We start from the raw sequence: 18,878 nt of genomic DNA, 5'->3' as shown, positions 1-18,878 counted from the left end.
TAAATTCAGAAAGAAACTCCTATAGACAGGATATCTAGATGAGTGCTGAATTTCAGAAAACAGACTATAGGCAGGATATCTATATGAATGCAGAATTCATAAAAATATAGGCAGGATATCTATATGAATGCAAGATTCATAAACCTATAGGCAGGATATCTATATGAATGCAAGATTCATAAACCTATAGGCAGGATATCTATATGAATGCAGGATTCATAAACCTAGTATCTAATGTTAGTGCATAAATTTAGAAAGAAACCCCTATAGACAGGATATCTATATGAATGCAGAATTCATAAACCTATAGGCAGGATATCTACCCTTTGCATACAGTTATTCCCTCCCTTTTCCACTACCCATCCCCAATAGTTTATTACAAGTTATTACAGCCCAAAATAAATGTGAGAAAGGAAAAATACATCAGAAATTAAAAGTACAACCAAGGGGAGCCTAATTCAGGCTCCTTGTCTGAAACATAAGATGAACCAACTCCAAGAGATCATGATCCAAGGCCTTTCTCTCATTTAGATATGTCAGAGTTCCCTAAGAGCCTCATATGGACTCTGGGCAGTGCTCACACCCAAATGCATAACCAAATTAAGACATAGTGCAGTCTGGAAGGGCCAGCCCTCAAGTGTCCAAGTTCAGAGGGAACTCATGGTCCCAAGGCAAGGCTCACAGGAGGGGGACAGAGCTTAGAGACTAGGAGAGAGTGCAAGTACAGAAGTGAAATTCTAAAAAGGGAAAAGGGAAAGGGAGTAACTTAAAATCAGTGCACATAGGGGTATAAGGGAGTGGGGAATTCGCAAGAACACAAGAAGAGCAAGCTGATGGGCATACTCAGCAATGAGATATGCTGGCACACCCTCCAGCTTGTTTAGATGTTAAGTCCCATTGGTTCAAAACTCAGTTCACATACATACTCATATTGTCATGCCCTAAGTCACCACTCACAAACACATAGGGAAAATGGGATAGGGAGCAAAGACTCATAAAAGAAGCAGGCAGTAGAACATAGGCATACTAAGCTAAATATCAAACTCTGCAGAAAACAATAAAGTAGACATGGATACAAAGACTGTAAGTAAACACACTGGAGTGATGCTAAAACTTAAATTAGGACATACCAGTTTCAAAGAAACAAGTTGAAAAGCAGTAGTCTTGTAAAAGCCAAAGCGCAAATAGGAAGACAAAATACTATAAGTGTGAGTTCAGAAGAGATTGTGAAATTGTGAAGTCTATAGTGTGTTAATCGTGTGTAGTGTGAAAGAAAAGTAATGTATTTATAGTGCAGAAAGCAGGCAGAAATAAGGTAAGAAAATAGTTTGAAAACTGATTGTCAATCAATTACACAAGGCTTCCCTTAATTAAGGGATTCAGATTCAAACGAGTAAAACTATTTAAGGAAAGGAATTAAATAAACACTTTGTGTAAAGCATGCAATTGAGGAATAATACGTAAAGGTTATTTAAGGACATGTTTTATGAAATACGCGGTTGTACAATTTAAGGAAAGAAAATCAATTAACAGCCAAGAAATCAGAGGTTAGAGATTTTTTATGAATGAACCAAGTCAGAAAGATGGGTAAGATTTTTAACTTAAGGAAAATCAGCAAACAAATCAATTTAGACCTATTTAAAAGGAATTCTGAATCAATCACAAGTTTGAAAACCTTTTTGAAGAAAGATTCATCACATATAAAAGCATACAAACACGTTAAACATGAAAGAAACTCGTCATGCCCTTGTAAAATCAGTAGAAAGAATCCAGTATAGAAGAGTTTAGTAAAATGTTCAGCATTGTATGAAAACAAATGTCCAAACTCAGTTCAGAGACTCAAAGTCAGTCTGATAGAGTTAAGGGGTCTAGAATAAAACCCTAGTTCGAGCAAACTAGAAAGAAAAGAGGAGAGGCCAAGCAAATTGAATCGATACATGTGTAGAGGTTTCAGAAGAGAACTGAAGCTTCTAACATGCTTCTTTCAGAACTTCATGATGCGAACACAGTAGAGGGATTCAAAGAACATAATGGGAAATAGTAGAATAAACATGCTTTTTAGAAGAAACTTAACCAAGGTTCAGTAGAGGAACAATAGTAAGAACACTTAAAAACACAGTAGGAAAACACAGTAAAGGAACATGCTTAAGAAAGTCTTTTCTTAGAAGAAACTTAAACAAGGATCAGTAGAAGGAAAATAGCAAAGAATACAGTAGAAAGGTATAGTACAGCAGGACATAGTAGAAGAAATACCAGAACATAGTAGAAAGCATATGAGAACATAATATGTAAAACATGGTAAAAGAAACACAAGCGTGGAGCATATAGAACACATTAAAGAACATTCAAGAACGGAGTATAAAACTTAGTAAAAGAACATATAAGAACATGGTAAAAGACAAAGTACAAGAACACAGTAGAAAGCATACGAGAAAATAATATAGGAAACACAGTAAGAGAAACATACAAGAGCTTGATACAGTAGAGGCAAATACACATGAATGACAAAGAAAATCTTAAGAAATACTTAAAACATTTTCAGGAAACCCTAGATCGGAAAAGAAAGGTTCTTTTGAAAGTAATTTTTGAAAGAAAAGTTAGGGAAATCATTTGAAACTCAAAGAGAGCACAGATACACAACAAATCTAAAGAAATCGGAGAGAACCTTGAACGGTTAGGGTTTCAGAAGAACCCTAGAAATGAGAAAGGCTTTGAAAAGGTCACTGATCTGAGTCGGAGAAATTAGAATCAGGCTTAGAAGACCAGGATACGCCAGAGCACGGCTGGAGATGGCAGTGAAACCTCGAGCCAGCAAAGGTCTTGGTGAAAACCTTCAAGGTCAGACCTCGCATCTTTAGGTATCAAGTGTGTAAGAGCAAAGGGATGTGAGTTTAAGACTACCATGGCCCGAGAATCCATGGATTTCCGATGGTTTCAAGGTTGAAGACGGTGAGAGGCGGCTAGGGTTAGGGAATGTTCGAGAGAGGAGAGGGGTTTCAGAGGCGGCGGATGAATGAAAGTGATTAGGGTTAAGGGATGTTTGTTAATTAAAAAGGAAAGGGGGAATTGTGGCCGTTGATCAAAATGATCAATGGCCTGATCAAAAGGGGTAGTCGGGCGGGTAAAATAAACAGGTTAGGGGCGGGTAATTTAGGGATTGGGCTGGTCCGTTTGAAATTGAAATTGGGGTTTAATTAGTGCACGACCCCACGCTCGTCATCAAGCATGTGCCTCACCTCAATATAGCACTACAATGTGCAATCCGGGGTTTCAAACCCTCAGAGCATCATTTACAATCATAAATTACCTCGAACCGGCTAAATGTCTAGCTAGCGAAGCCTTTGCCCCTCCAATCGGCCTCCACGCATGTCGAATCTATCCAAAATCAAAACGAATAGTCAAAAATATGCTAAGGGAATGAAGCCCAAGTAAAATAACCAATAAAGGGCACAAATCCCGAAATTACCAAAACCCGAGCCCCGGACCGACTTCTCGAAACTCAGAAATTTTCACATCAATAGATTCCTTATCTCCCCACGAGTTCATACATATCAAAAGTTCTCAAATTCGCCCCCAAACGGTCTTTCAAATCCCAAATCAAAAGTCCAATTTCTCAAGCCCTAGTTCATCAATTTTAGGCTTAGTTTTCATGATTTTCTAGGTGGAATTCACATAGTAATCGAGTTTTTAGTCCAAGAATCTTACCTCCAGGTGATTCCCTTTTAATCGCTCTTCAATCCTCTTCAAAAAGCTTCAAAAATTGACCAACAATGGAGGAACTTAGCCTCAAATTCGCGAAAATGAGCTTTTAAGACATTCTGCTGAGCTCTTATTTTTACTTAATCGCGATCGTGGAAAACCCATCGCGATCGCGAAGTTCACTCTACGCGATCGCGTATATCCTCACGCGAACGCGATGCCCAAAGCCTTACAACTATGCGATCGCGAATGAGACTACGCGACCGCGATTCACATAAACATACACAAATGCGATCGCAACCTTATCTAGGCGAACGCGAAGAACAACCTGGACGCCCCCTGAGACAACTCTATGCGATCGCGAACCTCCTCACACGACCGCAATGAAGAAAAACCTGCAACAGAACTGAAACAAAAACCTGCAACTTATAATATGCAAATTTGATCCGTTTAACCACCCGAAACTCACTCGAGGCCCCCGCGACCTCAACCAGAGGCACTAGAATATCTCCAAACCTTATTCAAACTTGTACCATTCTTCAAAACACCATAAACAACATCAAATCACCCAAAGCACATCGGATTCAAGCCAAGGTTTCTAAAATCTTTCGAAATACGCTTTTGATAAAAAAAAAATCCAACCAAACCACGTCCGAATGACTTGAAATTTTACACACATATCCCAAATGACACAACCAAGCTACTGAAACTCTCGGAATTTCATTCCGACCTCTATATAAATATCTCACCTATCAACCGGACTCAATTTCGCCAATTCAAGCCTGAACCTTCCACGGACTTTCAAAATCCATTCTGATCACGCTCCTAAGTCCCAAATCACCCAATGGAGCTAACCAAATCATAAAAATTCCGATCCGAGATCATATACAAATAAGTCAAATATTGGTCAAACCTTTCAAATTTCAAGCTACAAACTGAGAACTGTTCTTCAAAATTCATTTTGATTAACTTGAAACCAAAACCAATAATTTACATAAGTCATAGTTCACCACACGGGGCAAGTCATGCATGAGAGTTGACGATCGAAGTGCAAAAGCTCAAAACGATCGGTCAGATCGTTACAGATAAAGGGTACACGAATTAAAGAAAACGAGTTTCGTTGAAAGTGGCGAATTTGGAATAAAATACGGGTTGAGCGATACTACCCGATAATTATGGACTAGTACCATAAAAGCTACCATATGGCCGTGATAATATGATATTTATAATGTATAAAATATATATGAAGTATATTAAAAATAAGTAGAATTTTAAGTAATTTGGGACAATTTTTAAATTATCTGAATAATTGACTAATTACCGTGTAACAGAATATTACCTAGTTAACTAATAAGTGAATAAAGATTTATAACTATCACCACTCAAAACGTGGCAGCTGACCACATGAGAAAGAAGTGACTAAGAGTCACATTTCCTTATGCGGCCATCTAGGAACAAGGTTTTAATATTGTAAGAGACAAAGTCATGAGACTTAATAAAGTCTCTGATAAGAACCTTGCGTACTTTCCTTCAAAAAGGGGAAAAAGCAATTCAAGATAAACAACACCCATGAATCTTAGGGCAAAGGAAATGGAAGCCTAATTCTCATTCCAAAAAGATTCGTAAACCAGAAGCAATTTCGTTCAAGTGATTTCAATGAAGCAGAAGCTGATTTGGTTCATCATTTCAAAACGCAGAAGCTTAATCCGATTTTTGGGTTCTAAGTTCAATTCACGAAAGTTTTCAATGGAATATTATACGGAGTTTTTCCTACTCCGAGAATGTTAAGGCCATCCCTTCTTTCTTTTGGCATGGTTCAAATTATACTGAAGAAACGAGCAAACGCACAATTTTCATAAATTACTCTATTCATAGAAATAGTAGGGGTGTCTATATTCTTCATTCCCCATGTGAATTATTATTATCTTCTGTTCATGGGTCTCAGAATAATACGCAATTGAAAAAAATTTATCCGGAAGGAATATTAAGACTTTTACATATTTTTCATGCATTTCACCCATTTATACATGTGCATTGACCCATGACCAGATGGTGTTATATACGCATATATATGTAAATATATGTATATGGGATATGGGAAAAGGTTACGACGTTATATGTGTACCACTACCTGATCAGCTGGTATATGTTGATGATGTTACCCACAGTGGCCGAGATGATATGATGGGATGCCCTCAGTGGCTTAATGATATTATGTACACCCATACCTATGCATGACACGACATTTATATGCACGTGCATGACATTATAAATGTTTCAGAACTTACAAAGTTATTCGGATTTAAAGATGTGTTTCTTTATTCCATGTTTCATTTATGTCTTTTACGTACTAATTTTCATGCCTTACATACTCAGTACATTTTTCATACTGCCGCCCTATTTTACGAGGCTTACGTTTCATGCTCGCAGGTGCAGGTAGGCAAGCTGATGGTCCCCCTTCGTAGGATTCCTGATCAGCGAGAGTTAGCGTGCTCCGCTTGATCCGGAGCTGCGTCTGTAGACAATATATCTAGTTGGGTTGTATGTGGCCTTGTTGGCTTTCAGTTTTGGATGTATAGTTTTCTATATCAGCCTTGCCGGCTCGCTCACTGTATTCTGCATGTATACGTACATGTGCCTTATTGGTAGGTTTCCTACATGTATGTTACTTTTGTAATTCGGCAGATGTTATTCAGGCTCATATCTTAGACGGATGCTTAGGGTTGTTTGCCAGGTAGGACTCCTGCACCCGTCGCGGCCCATCGAATTGGGTCGTGACAAAAGTGGTATCACACTAGTTCTTTCCTAGTGTTGTCTACAGACCGTGTCTAGTAGAGTCTTGTTTATGGGCGTGTTGTGCATCACTTATAGACATGAGGCTACAGGACATATAGGATGTTATCCTCTCTTCTTATCATAGATCGTGCGATATAAGCATTCATGTTTCTAACGATGTGTTACGTTTTTAGCGATGCCTCCAAAGACTACAATGTCTTGTATGGGTCAAAAGGCTATGAAGGTGTTAGAAAGAGAGATAAGTTATTCTATGGATTCAGTCCCATCAGAGATCATGGGTTCTATTGAGGAGGATCTATCTAAGGATCCATTTGAGTCATCCGTTCGAGTTGTTTCGACCACTCCGACAATAGATGGGGTGAGTGGAGTTCCGACCTCACCAAGGCCCTTAGTTTCACAGCCCATTGATCAAGGTATGAGGGGAGTAGTGCTTGGATTGGCACAGTTATGATTCCCTCAGGCTCAAAACTATGTCCAGGTATTTGAGGACACCAGCTCCTCTGAGGTTCCGGATATTCCATAGTCTTGGGAGTCCGTCAATCAAGGTTAGTTGGTATATATTGTGGGATACGCAAAGGAAGAAGATAGTAGTCGAGCCAAGAGGAGGAAGGTAACTGATAAGGACATGAAGATTCCGCTTTGAAGTGTGTCCGATCGAGGTTCTTATATAGGATGAGGCAAGGACCCTCTACTATAGAATTCCTCCAAGTGCAGTTTTTGGTTGGTGAGTTGCACCTCTTCTTGGAATATTACCAAGTCAGGGTTCTAAATGTATTAGGTTATTGGTATATATTATGGGATACTCAAAGGAAGAAGATAGTAGTCGGGCAAAGAGGAGGAAGGTAACTGATAAGGACATGAAGATTCCACTTCGAAGTGTGTCCGATCGAGGTTCTTATATAGGACGAGGCAAGGACCCTCTACTATAGACTTCCTCCAAGTGTCAGTTTTTGGTTAGTGAGTTGCGCCTCTTCTTGGAATATTACCAAGTCAGGGTTCTAAATGTATTAGGTTGTTTTTTGAGGATGTAGGGAGCCCCGTCCTGACTTGTATATATTATGGTTATGACTACTTAGAGGTTTTCTTGACATTATCCTATATATAGTTTTGGGTATGATATGCCTACGGTCTAGTCGACCCCTATGTATATAAACCTTTTTCTACATTAGTTATGCAAGATATGTCTTAATATTGTTACTTATATATATGGATGTCTCCATAACAGAACGTCATAGATTTGATAATAAACAAGGATAAGGTACGTGTTGTTCGGTTGGGTAGAACTTAATATTATAATAGGTATGGATTGGTTGGCTTTTTGTTATGCTAACATCAAGTGTAGGTCAAGGATGGTTTGATTACAGTCCCCAGGAGAGCCTGTTTTAGAATGGGAAGGTAATATGACATCACCAAGAGGTAAATTTATCTCCTATCTCAAGGCAAATAAGTGATCATAAAGGACTATATTTATCACTTAGTTTGGGTTTGAGATGTGGAATTAGAGTTACCAACCATTCAGTCCTTCCCTGGGGTTACTGAGTTTCATGATGTTTTTCCTAATGAACTTTAGGGTCTCCCACCAGAGCAAGAAATTGAGTTTTCTATTGACCTACTACCAGATGCTCACCCAATATCTATTCCTCCCTATACAATGGCCCCGACAAAGATGAAAGAGTTAATAGAATAATTAAATGACTTACTTGAAAAAGGCTTTATCAGGCCTAGTACGTCACCGTGGGGAGCACCTGTGTTGTTTGTGAGAAAGAAAGATTAGTCCTTACGAATATATATTGATTATAGGCAGATGATTAAGGTGACTATCAAGAATAAATGCCCACTCCTGAGAATTGATGATTTATTTGATCAGTTGCAAGGTGCCAAGTGTTTTTCAAAGATAGACCTGAGGTCCAGGTACCATCAGGTAAGGGTTAAGGAGGAAGATATTCTGAAGACAGCATTCAAGACTAGATATGGGCACTTTGAGTTTCGGGTTATGTCGTTCGGTCTGACCAATGCCCCAACAGTATTCATGGACTTGATGAACCGTGTGTTCAGACTTTTTTTTAGATCTATTCATAATTGTATTTATCGATGATATGTTGGTGTATTCTTGTTCAGAGGTTGAGCGTGCAGATCACTTGCGTATTGTACCCAGAGTTTTACAAAAAGGGAAAGTTGTATGCAAAATTCCCTAAATGTGAATTCCGGTTGAACTCTGTAGCTTTCCTTAGGCATATTGTTTCGGGTGAAGACACCCAGGTGGATACACAAGAGACTGAGGCAGTGAAGACTTCGCCTAGACCCACAACACTGACAGAGGTTCGTAGCTTCTCCGTTCGGCAGGTTATTACAGGAAACTTGTAACGGAATTTTCTTCTGTTCTAAGCACCTTCAACCAAAATAGTATGTGGTGTCTCCCTTAATGTTCCAGAATAACATAAGGAAATTTATGATGCAAGTAAGTTGAAGAAAGGTTGCGAATAAGTATAAATAGATATGTGTAGGTCGCAAGCTAAAGTATGGTAGAGCGACAAGGTTTTAGGAAGACAGGAGGAAGGATAAGAAAAGATGAGTGAAAAGGTAACGAGGATGGGTAAGTCCTTGGGAATAAGTTCATAAGAGAGCTGATGATTCCTCTAAGTTATAGAAGGCTCAGTATAGCCCGAATGAACTTAAAGGAGTCTAAGACTAGTAACGTTTAGAATACATGAAATGCTGCCCTAATAGTGGGATAAGGGCGTAATTGTGATGGATAAAGGATGAATTTTGGGCCTCCGAAGAGGGGAATTTACTGAATTGTAAAAGATTAGGATACCCATGTAAGTTAACTCAGAAGGGAACTAACTTTCAATGGACCAATCCTTGCGAACGGAGTTTCCAGGCATTGAAGGAAAGATTAACTTGAGCACCGGTTCTACTGCTCTCAGAAGGAACCGATGGTTATGTTATATATTGTGATTCTTCAGGCATTGGATTGGGTCGTGTGCTGATACAGCATGGTAAGGTTGTACCTTATGCTTCTAGACAACTAAGAAAGCACGAGAAGAACTACCCAACCCATGATTTAGAGTTAGCCCTAGTGATTCATACACTAAAGTTGTGGAGGCACTACTTGTATGACATTCATGTTGGTATCTATGCGGATCATAAGATCCTCCATTATATCTTCAAGAAAAAATATAAAGAATTGAATTTACGTCAAAGATGATGGTTGTAGCTACTTAAAGATTATAACATTGATATTTCATGCCATCCGAGGAAAGCTAACGTAGTAGTCGACGCCCTCAGCCGTAGATCTATGGGTAGGCTGTCATATTTACAGTCAGAAAAAAGGGGGAGAACAGCCCATGAGGTTCACCAGCTAGCTGGTCTTGTAGTTCGGTTACTGGACTCAGGTGATATTGGAATTACTATTCAGGATACGGCAACATCCTCTTTAGTAACTAAAGTAAAGGAACACCAGTACGACTATCCTGTGTTAGTTCATTATAGGGATATCAACCCTTAGAAAGAGAAGGCACCGTTTGAGATTACAGAAGATGGGGTCCTTAGATATCGAGAACGATTATGTGTCCCTAATGATGCAGGGCTGCGTTAACAGGTTATGTGAGAAACTCACTATCTCACTATTCTATCCATCTAGGAGCGACAAAGATGTATCATGATATCAGGGGAGTATATTAGTGGAACGGAATGAAAAAGGATATAACGGAGTTTCCTACTCTGTGTCCTAACTATCAGCAGGATAAGATTGAGCATAAAAAACCCAGTGGATTATTGTAGGGTGTGGAGATTCCGACTTGGAAATGGGAAGTAATCAATATGGATTTCATCGTAGGCTTACCTCTACCCAGCATAAGTTCGATTCGATATGGGTAATTGTTTATAGGCTTACAAAGTCAGCCCATTTTCTGCCCGTTAGGACTACATATTCCTCAGAGGATTATGCAAGGCTTTATATTAAGAAAATAGTACAATTGCATGATGTCCCTGTATCTACTATCTCAGATAGAGGAGCTTAATTTACAGCTAACTTCTGGAGGTCCTTCCAAAAAGGATTGGGGACTCAAGTAAGTCTTAGTACAACATTTCATCCCCATGCAGATGGGTAGGCTGAGCGTACTATTCAAACACTGGAGGATATTTTACGAGCTTGTGTAATAGACTTCATAGGTAGCTGGGATGATCATCTGCCGCTTATTGAGTTCGTATATAATAATAGTTACCAATCTAGTATTTAGATGGCTCAATGCGAATCTCTTTACGGACGAAAGTGTAGGTGGCCTATAGGGTGGTTCGATATTGGGGAGACTACGTTAGTAGGACCAAAATTGGTACAGCAGGCAATCGAGAAAATTAAGCTTATACAGGAAAGTCTATTGGCAGCTCAAGACCGTCAGAAGGCTTATGCGGATAATCGACGACGAGACTTGGAATTTCAGGTGGACGATTGGGTATTCCAAAACTATCACCGATGAACGGCGTTATAAGGTTTAGAAAGAAAGGAAAACTTAGCCCTCGGTACATGGGACCATAAAGGATCATACGCAAAGTAAGCCAGGTAGTATATGAATTAGACTTGCCTTCAAACTTGGAGTCTGTACATCTAGTCTTTCATGTGTCTATGCTCCATAAATGTATTGGAGATCCTTCCAGAATTGTGTTAGTTGAAGACGTTCAGGTCACAGAGTAGCCATCATATGATGAAACTCCCATCGCTATATTAGACGGACAGATTCAGAGATCGAGAACTAAAGACATAGCTTTGGTGAAAGTACTTTGAAGAAACAACAATGTGGAAGAAGTGATTTAGGAGGCCGAGGGAGACATGAAGTCTAGATATCCCTATTTATTTCCTCCTCAAGAGAAGGATCCGACTGAGACGTCATAATCTTAAGGTACGCGTATGGATTCTAGTGATAGTTATTTTCATTGGTCATGAGAGGCCATTGTCGTTATTGATGGTCGTGGTCCTATGTGGCACTGAATTATTAAGTTTCTACAAGAAGAGTTGGTTGTAGTATTGTTACCAAGGGCGACTCTTCCAAGGTTAAATAGATCCCGGAAGGTTAAACATTCGAGGACGAATGTTTCTGGGGGGGGGGGGGGGGAGAGGATGTTACATCTCGCATTTTCGTACGTTAAAAGTTTGGTCTTCAGTTAATTAATGTAGATTCGGGGATGATATCATCTTGACGTTAACATATTTACCCTATTTATAACAAGCGATAAAGAAGTGTCATGAAGGATAAAGGATACACGAATTAAAGAAAACGAGTTTCATTGAAAGTGGCCAATTTGGGATAAAATACGGGTTGAGCGATACTCCAATAATTATGGACTAGTACCATACAAGGTACCATATGGCCGTGATAATATGATTTTTATAATGTATAAAGTATATATGAAGTATATTAAAAATATATAAAATTTTAAGTAAATTGAGACAATTTTGAAATTATGCGGGTAATTAATTAATTACCAGGTAACATGACATTACCTAGTTAATTAATAAGTGGTTAAAGATTTATAACTATCACCACCCAAAACATGGAAAGTGACCACATAAGAAAGAAGTGACTAAGAGTCACATTTCCTTATGTGGCCATCTAGGAACAAGGTCTTAATATTGTAAGAGACAAAATCATGAGACTTAATAAAGTCTCTAATAAGAACCTTACGTACTTTCCTTCAAAAATGGAAAAAAGCAACTCAAAGATAACTAACACCCATGAATCTCAGGGAAAAGGAAACCTTGGAAGCGTAATTCTCATTCCAAAAAGCTTCGTAAAGCCTGAAGCAATTTCGTTCAAGTGATTTCGAAGAAGCAGAAGCTGATTTCGTTCATCAGTTTCAAAACGCAGAAGCTTAATCCGATTTTTGGGTTTCAAGTTCAATCCACGAAGGTTTTCAACGGAATATTATACGGAGTTTTTCCTACTCCAGGTATGTTAAGTCCATCCCTTTTTTTTTTGGCATGGTTCAAATTATATTGAAGAAACGAGCAAATGCACAGTTTTCATAAATTACTCTATTCATAGAAATACTAGGGGTGTCTATATTTTTAATTCCCCATGTGAATTATTATTATCTTCTCTTCATGGGTCTCAAAATAATACGCAGTTGAAAAAACTTATCCGGAAGTAATATTGAGACTTTTGTGTATTTTTCATGCATTTCACCCATTTATACATGTGCATCGACCCATGACTAGATGGCGTTATATACGCGTATATATGTAAATATATCTATATCGGATATGAAAAAAGGTTACAACGTTATATACGCACCACCACCCGATCAGCTGGTATATGTTGATGATGTTGCCCACAGTGGCCGAGATGATATGATGGGATGCCCTCAGTGGTTTAATGATATTATGTGCACCCATACCTATGCATGACGCAACATTTATACGCACGTGCATGACATTATAAATGTTTCAGAATTTACAAAGTTATTCAGATTTAAAGATGTATTTGTTTATTCCATGTTTCATCTATGTCTTTTACGTACTAATTATCATGCCTTACATACTCAGTACATTTTTCGTACTGACGCCCTATTTTACGGGGCCCGCGTTTCATGCCTGCAGGTACAGGTAGGCAAACTGACGGTCCCCCTTCTTAGGATTCCTGATCAGCGAGAGTTAGCATGCTCCACTTGATTCGGAGCTAATTTTGATTTTACTATATATATATATATATATATATATAATGTGGCTCAGTCCCGCTTTTGTACAGTTATGTTTCTATTAGAGGTCAGTAGACAGTATGTCTAGTTGGGTTGTATGTGGCCTTGTTGGCTTTCAGTTTTGAATGTATAGTTGTCTATAGTAGCCTTGCCGGCTCGCTCACTGTATTCTACATGTATACGTACGTATGCTTTGTTGGCATGCTTCCTACATGTATGTTATTTTCGTAATTCAGTAGATTTTATTCAGGCTCATATCTTAGACGCATGTTTAGAGGTGTTTGACAGGTAGGACTCAGGCACCCGTCGTGGCCCATCGGTTTAGGTCGTGGCATTACTTCTCCACAAAACCTTTACGGATGCTATCTCCTTATTTCGTAGCATGCGGATTTTTCGGTCTAGGATGGCAACCGAAATTTCCTTGTATGACAAGTTCTTTGTAATCTATACATCATTCGTGGGCACCACTCAGGTAGGATTGCCAATGCACTTTCGCAACATAGACATGGGAAAAACTGGATGAACAGACTCCAATTTCGAGGGCAATTCTAACTCATAAGCTACTTGGCCCACTATCCGAATGATCCTATAAGGCCCAATATACCACAGGCTAAGCTTGCCTTTCTTGCCAAACCTCATCACACCTTTCATAGGTCACACATTTAAGAATATTCAGTCCTTAACCCCGAACTCTAAATCTTGTTGCCGCATGTCAGAATATGACATCTGACGACTCTGAGCTGTCAGCAGTCGCTCCAGGATGAGTTTTACTTTTTCTATGGCTTGCTGAACCAGGTCTGGCTCATGTAATACAGATTCTCCAACATCAAACCACCTTATAGCAGATCTGCACTTACGCCCATACAAAGCTTCGTACGGAGCCATCTGGATACTGGAGTGGTAACTGTTATTAGCAAACTCGATAAGAGGTAGATGTTCATCCCAACTTCTTTTAAAATCCAGCACACATGCTCGCAACATATCCTCAAGCGTCTGAATTGTGCGCTCAGCTTTTCCATCAGTTTGTGGATGAAAAGTTGTGCTGAGATTCACCTGAGTCCCTAGACCTTTCTGAAATAACCTCCAAAATGTGTTGTAAGCTGGGCCCCACGGTCAGAATAATAGATACTTCGCACTATCTCCTTAACAAATAATTTTTGCATAATCTTCTGCTGTATATGTAGATCTGACCGGTAGGAAGTGAGTTGATTTAGTAAGCCTATTGACTATCACCCATATGTAATTGAACTTACGATGAGAACGAGGTAAACCTGTGATAAATTCTATGTTTATCGCGTCCCATTCCCATGTCGGGATCTCTATAGTTTGCAGTAGCCCACCGGGCTTCTGGTGCTCTTTCTTCACCTATTGGCAACTAGGGCATTGAGCGACATACTCAGTAATTTTCTTCTTCATATCGTTCCACCAATACACATCCTTAATGTCATGATACATCTTCGTTAACCCAGGATGAATGGAGTAGAACAAATAATGTGCCTCTAACATAATACTATCCCGTAGCCCGGCTACATCTGGAACACACAAACGACCTCTGTATTTGATAACTCCATATCCGTTGAGTTCTAACAACGACTTCTTCTGCTGTGGAACCTTCTTTCTCTACTCGACCAACTCTGGGTCCTCGTAGTGCCTCTCCTTTACTTCAGCTATGAGAGATGATTTTGCAGTATTTTGGAGTACAACTCCTCCTTGCCAGAGTCTACTAACTGAATCCCCAAACAAGCTAATTGATGAATCTCTCTGGTTAATTGTCTTTTTTCGGCCTCTACATGTACTAAACTACCCATAGATCAGCGACTTAAGGCATCTGCTACAACATTAGCTTTCCCTGATGGTAGAGAATGTTAACATCGTAATCTTTGAATAACTTAAGCCATCGCCTCTATCGCAAATTCAACTCTTTTTTCTTGAAGATATATTGCAGGCTTTTATGATCTATGAATATATCAACATAAACACCACAAAAATAATGCCTCCATATCTTAAGTGCATGGACAACCGCAGCTAATTCGAGGTCGTGGGTTGGATAATTTTGCTCATACTTCCTTGACTGCCTTGAAGCATACACAATTTCTTTCCCATGTTGCATCAGGACACATCCTAACCCGATACCTGAGGCATCTCAAAACATGGAATAACCATCTGGACCCTCTGGAAGTGCTAGAACTAGTGCTGAAGTCAACGTGTTTGTAAGCTCTTGGAAACTCCACTCGCAAGCCTTCGTCCACGGAAACTTAGTCGCTTTCTGCGTCAGCTTTGTTAATGGTGCTGAAAGAGAACAAAAACCCTCTATCAACCTTCGATAGTATCCTGCTAAGCCTAGAAAGCTACGAATCTCTGTCGGAGTGGTAGGTCTAGGCCAGGATTTCACAACCTCAATCTTTTGAGTGTCTACCTTTATACCTCTGTCGGATACAATGTACCCCAAGAATGGTACATACTTAAACCAGAACTCACACTTAGAAAACTTAGCATAACATTTATTATCACGGAGGGTTTGGTGTACCGCTCACAGGTGGTCCATATGCTCATCCTCTGAACGTGAATGAACCAGAATATCGTCAATAAAAACTATCACGAACAGATCTAAATATGGCTGAAATAGGTTGTTCATCAAGTCCATAAATATGGGAGGTGCATTCGTCAACCCGAAGGACAGGGCAAGGAACTCGAACTGGCCATATCGGGTCCTGAAGGCTTTCTTGGGAATATCTTTCTCCTGAACTCTGACCCGGTGGTACCCCGACCTCAAATCTATCTTTGAAAAGCATCTAGCTCCCTACAACTGATCAAACAAGTCGTCTACCATGGAAGTGGATAATTATTCTTAATAGTTACCTTGTTAAGTTGCCTATAATCAATACACATTCTTAGCGAGTCGTCTTTCTTTCGTTCAAACAATACTGGTGCACCCCAAGGTGAGGTACTGGGTCTGATGAAACCTTTCTCCAGTAAATCTTTTAACTTCTCCTTCAATTCCTTTAATTCGGTAGAGGATGGATATTGGTTGCGTTCCCGGAAGCAAATCAATGCCAAAATCAATCTCTCGCTTTGGAGGAATACCTGAAAGTTCATATGGAAATACATCCGCGTACTCTTTGACTACTAGAATAGACTGAATTGTAGGTATCTCAGCATTTGCATCTTTAACTCCCACAATATGATAAATGCACCCTTTTTCGATCATTTTCCTTGCCTTCAGATAGGAAATAAACCTACCTCTAAGTGTCGCTGTAGTACCTACCCATTCAAGGACTGGCTTACCTAGAAAATAAAATCTGGCTATCTTTGCTCGACAATCAACTGTGGCATAATAAGCTGCCAACCAGTCCATACCCATGATAGCATCAAAATCTAACATCTCTAGCTCATCTAGGTCGGCTAAGGTCCGACGACCACAAACTGATACCGTATAACCTCGGTAAACGCATCTAGCGATTGTCGATTCTCCGACCGGTGTAGATACCGTAAAAGGATCACTTAGTATTTCATGCACTATACCAAATTTCCTCGCGACAAATGGGGTAATACATGATAAAGTAGATCCTGGGTCGATCAAGGCATAAATATCGTGAGAACAACTGGTCAACATACCTGTCACAACATTTGGTGAGGACTCTTGGTCCTGTCGACCTGATAGCGCATAGATACAATTTTGGCTACCACCTGAACTGGACCCTCTACCTCTGCCTCGACCTCTACCAGCCGAAGACTGACACTCGCGCCCTAAAGGATGCACGGACATAGGTGATCCTGTTGCTAAATTTGATGGTTGCGCCATACCCCCAGAATATCTATTTGGGCAATCTCGCATCATATGCCCTGGACGTCCACATGTATAACAAGCATCAGAACCAGCTCGACCCAAGTGTCCTCTACCGAAGATAGCAAACCATGACGGGAATGGCCATGTCTACCCCGAACCTCGTTGTTGCTATAACCCTAACGCTTGTGAGCTTTCACCTGGTCCTGACTGAGTATAGCGGTCATACGTGTAACCCTATAGCTGAGCTGGCGGAGGTCTAGGTGGCCGTTCGATGTACTGGGGCCTGTAACTACCCAAAGACTGCTCCTGAGACTTGGCAAATCTCATCCTCTTACGCTGCCCTGACTCAGTTCTCTCCGCACCCTACTGCCGATGCCTACCCCTTTCAGTATTCTGGGCAAATGCCTAAATCCCGGAGATATCCATACTATCTTACAATGCAGCGTGGCACACGCCTCAGTCAACTCTGGGGCCAACCCTGCTATAAACATGTGGATTCTATCCTTTATAGTAGCAACTATAGATGGTGCATTGTATGCGGCAAAATTGGAAGGCCCAATTTCTTGATTGTTGGCCCAAGATAAGTTGAAGTTTTGAAGACTGACAAACGAACTCAGTGAAGGACCAGGTTCATCTTAGGAGGCACAGTTGTTATGACCCATATACGTGAGGTCCACGTGAAGAAGATAAGTCCTTGGGGTTAAGCATCAATATCTTAATGAGTATCTTCTGAATTTATCGAAAAGATTGCATATAGGATAAGGAGTTGAAGTCTCCTTATGAAAAGAGAGTTACATCCGGATAAGAATATGGATTGGGAGTTAGAGTTGTTCTTGGACTCGAATTGATAAGGGATCCACAATTCTAGTTCTTATTAAACTCTGATTACTAACTCTATAAATATAACGATTGTTCTCTTTTACAGGGGATTGCACATAAGCTGAAGTTAAACCAAATTGAGAGCAAAAGAGCTAGGCTATTTTTGCAAGCAATTTGTGTGTGATACAAGTGTGCAAATCTGAAGCTACAAGAACTAAGTGTGAAGAACCCATTCCATTGTGTCTTTCTTTATTCCTATTTCAATTGTAGTAGGTGTTTTAATATTGTACCTTTCAGCTTTCTTAGAAGCAATTGTATTAGGTGCATTGAGTATTCAAGTTAGAGTTAACTTGAAAGTGTCGCAACAGTTGAGGCTGTGTGCTACACTGGGATTAGAGTTAATCCTTAGGTTTACACGAGTTTTGTAAATGTTGTTTTTGGCTCATTGAAGTTTAGTGGAAGTTTGGAAAAACCCTACTGAGTAGTAGGTCGTGGTTTTTTCACCTTTTGAGCTAGGTGTTTTCCACGTAAAAATCTCTGCGTTCTTTATTTTCTGTATTTTAATTCCGCAAATAGTAGAAGTTAGATCACCTAGAAGAACCAGGTTCTTCTAGTGCGAAAATTAGGTACCACAAAAATCACCCCCCCTCTCTTGTGCGGTATTGACGTTTAGAACATCAATTGGTATCAGAGCAGGTTATCCTTGAAGAGGCTAACACCTTGGAGAAGATCAAAAATGAGTGCACCACCTGGGAACTGGGAAGGGCAATCCACTGCCAGACCTCCACTTTTCAATGGTTTGTATTACTCTTGGTGGAAGAACAAAATGAGAGATCATATCATAGGGGAAGACTATGAACTTTGGGATATAGTCACTGATGGTCCCCTAGCTACCACTAAGAAGAATGCCGAAGGAATTTATGTGCCAAAAACAAGGGCTGATTGTACTGCTGAGGATCTGAGGAAATGGGAGAAAAATGCTAAAGCCAAGAAGTGGCTAGTGTGTGGTCTGGGACTAGATGAGTACAGCAGGATCAAAAGTTGTACAACTGCTAAGGAGATACGGGATACTTTCCAAGTGGCT

The sequence above is a fragment of the Nicotiana attenuata genome, unplaced genomic scaffold (assembly GCF_001879085.1).
Source record: "Nicotiana attenuata strain UT unplaced genomic scaffold, NIATTr2, whole genome shotgun sequence".
NCBI classification, from domain to species: domain Eukaryota; kingdom Viridiplantae; phylum Streptophyta; class Magnoliopsida; order Solanales; family Solanaceae; genus Nicotiana; species Nicotiana attenuata.
This window is presented reverse-complemented; position numbering follows the sequence as displayed.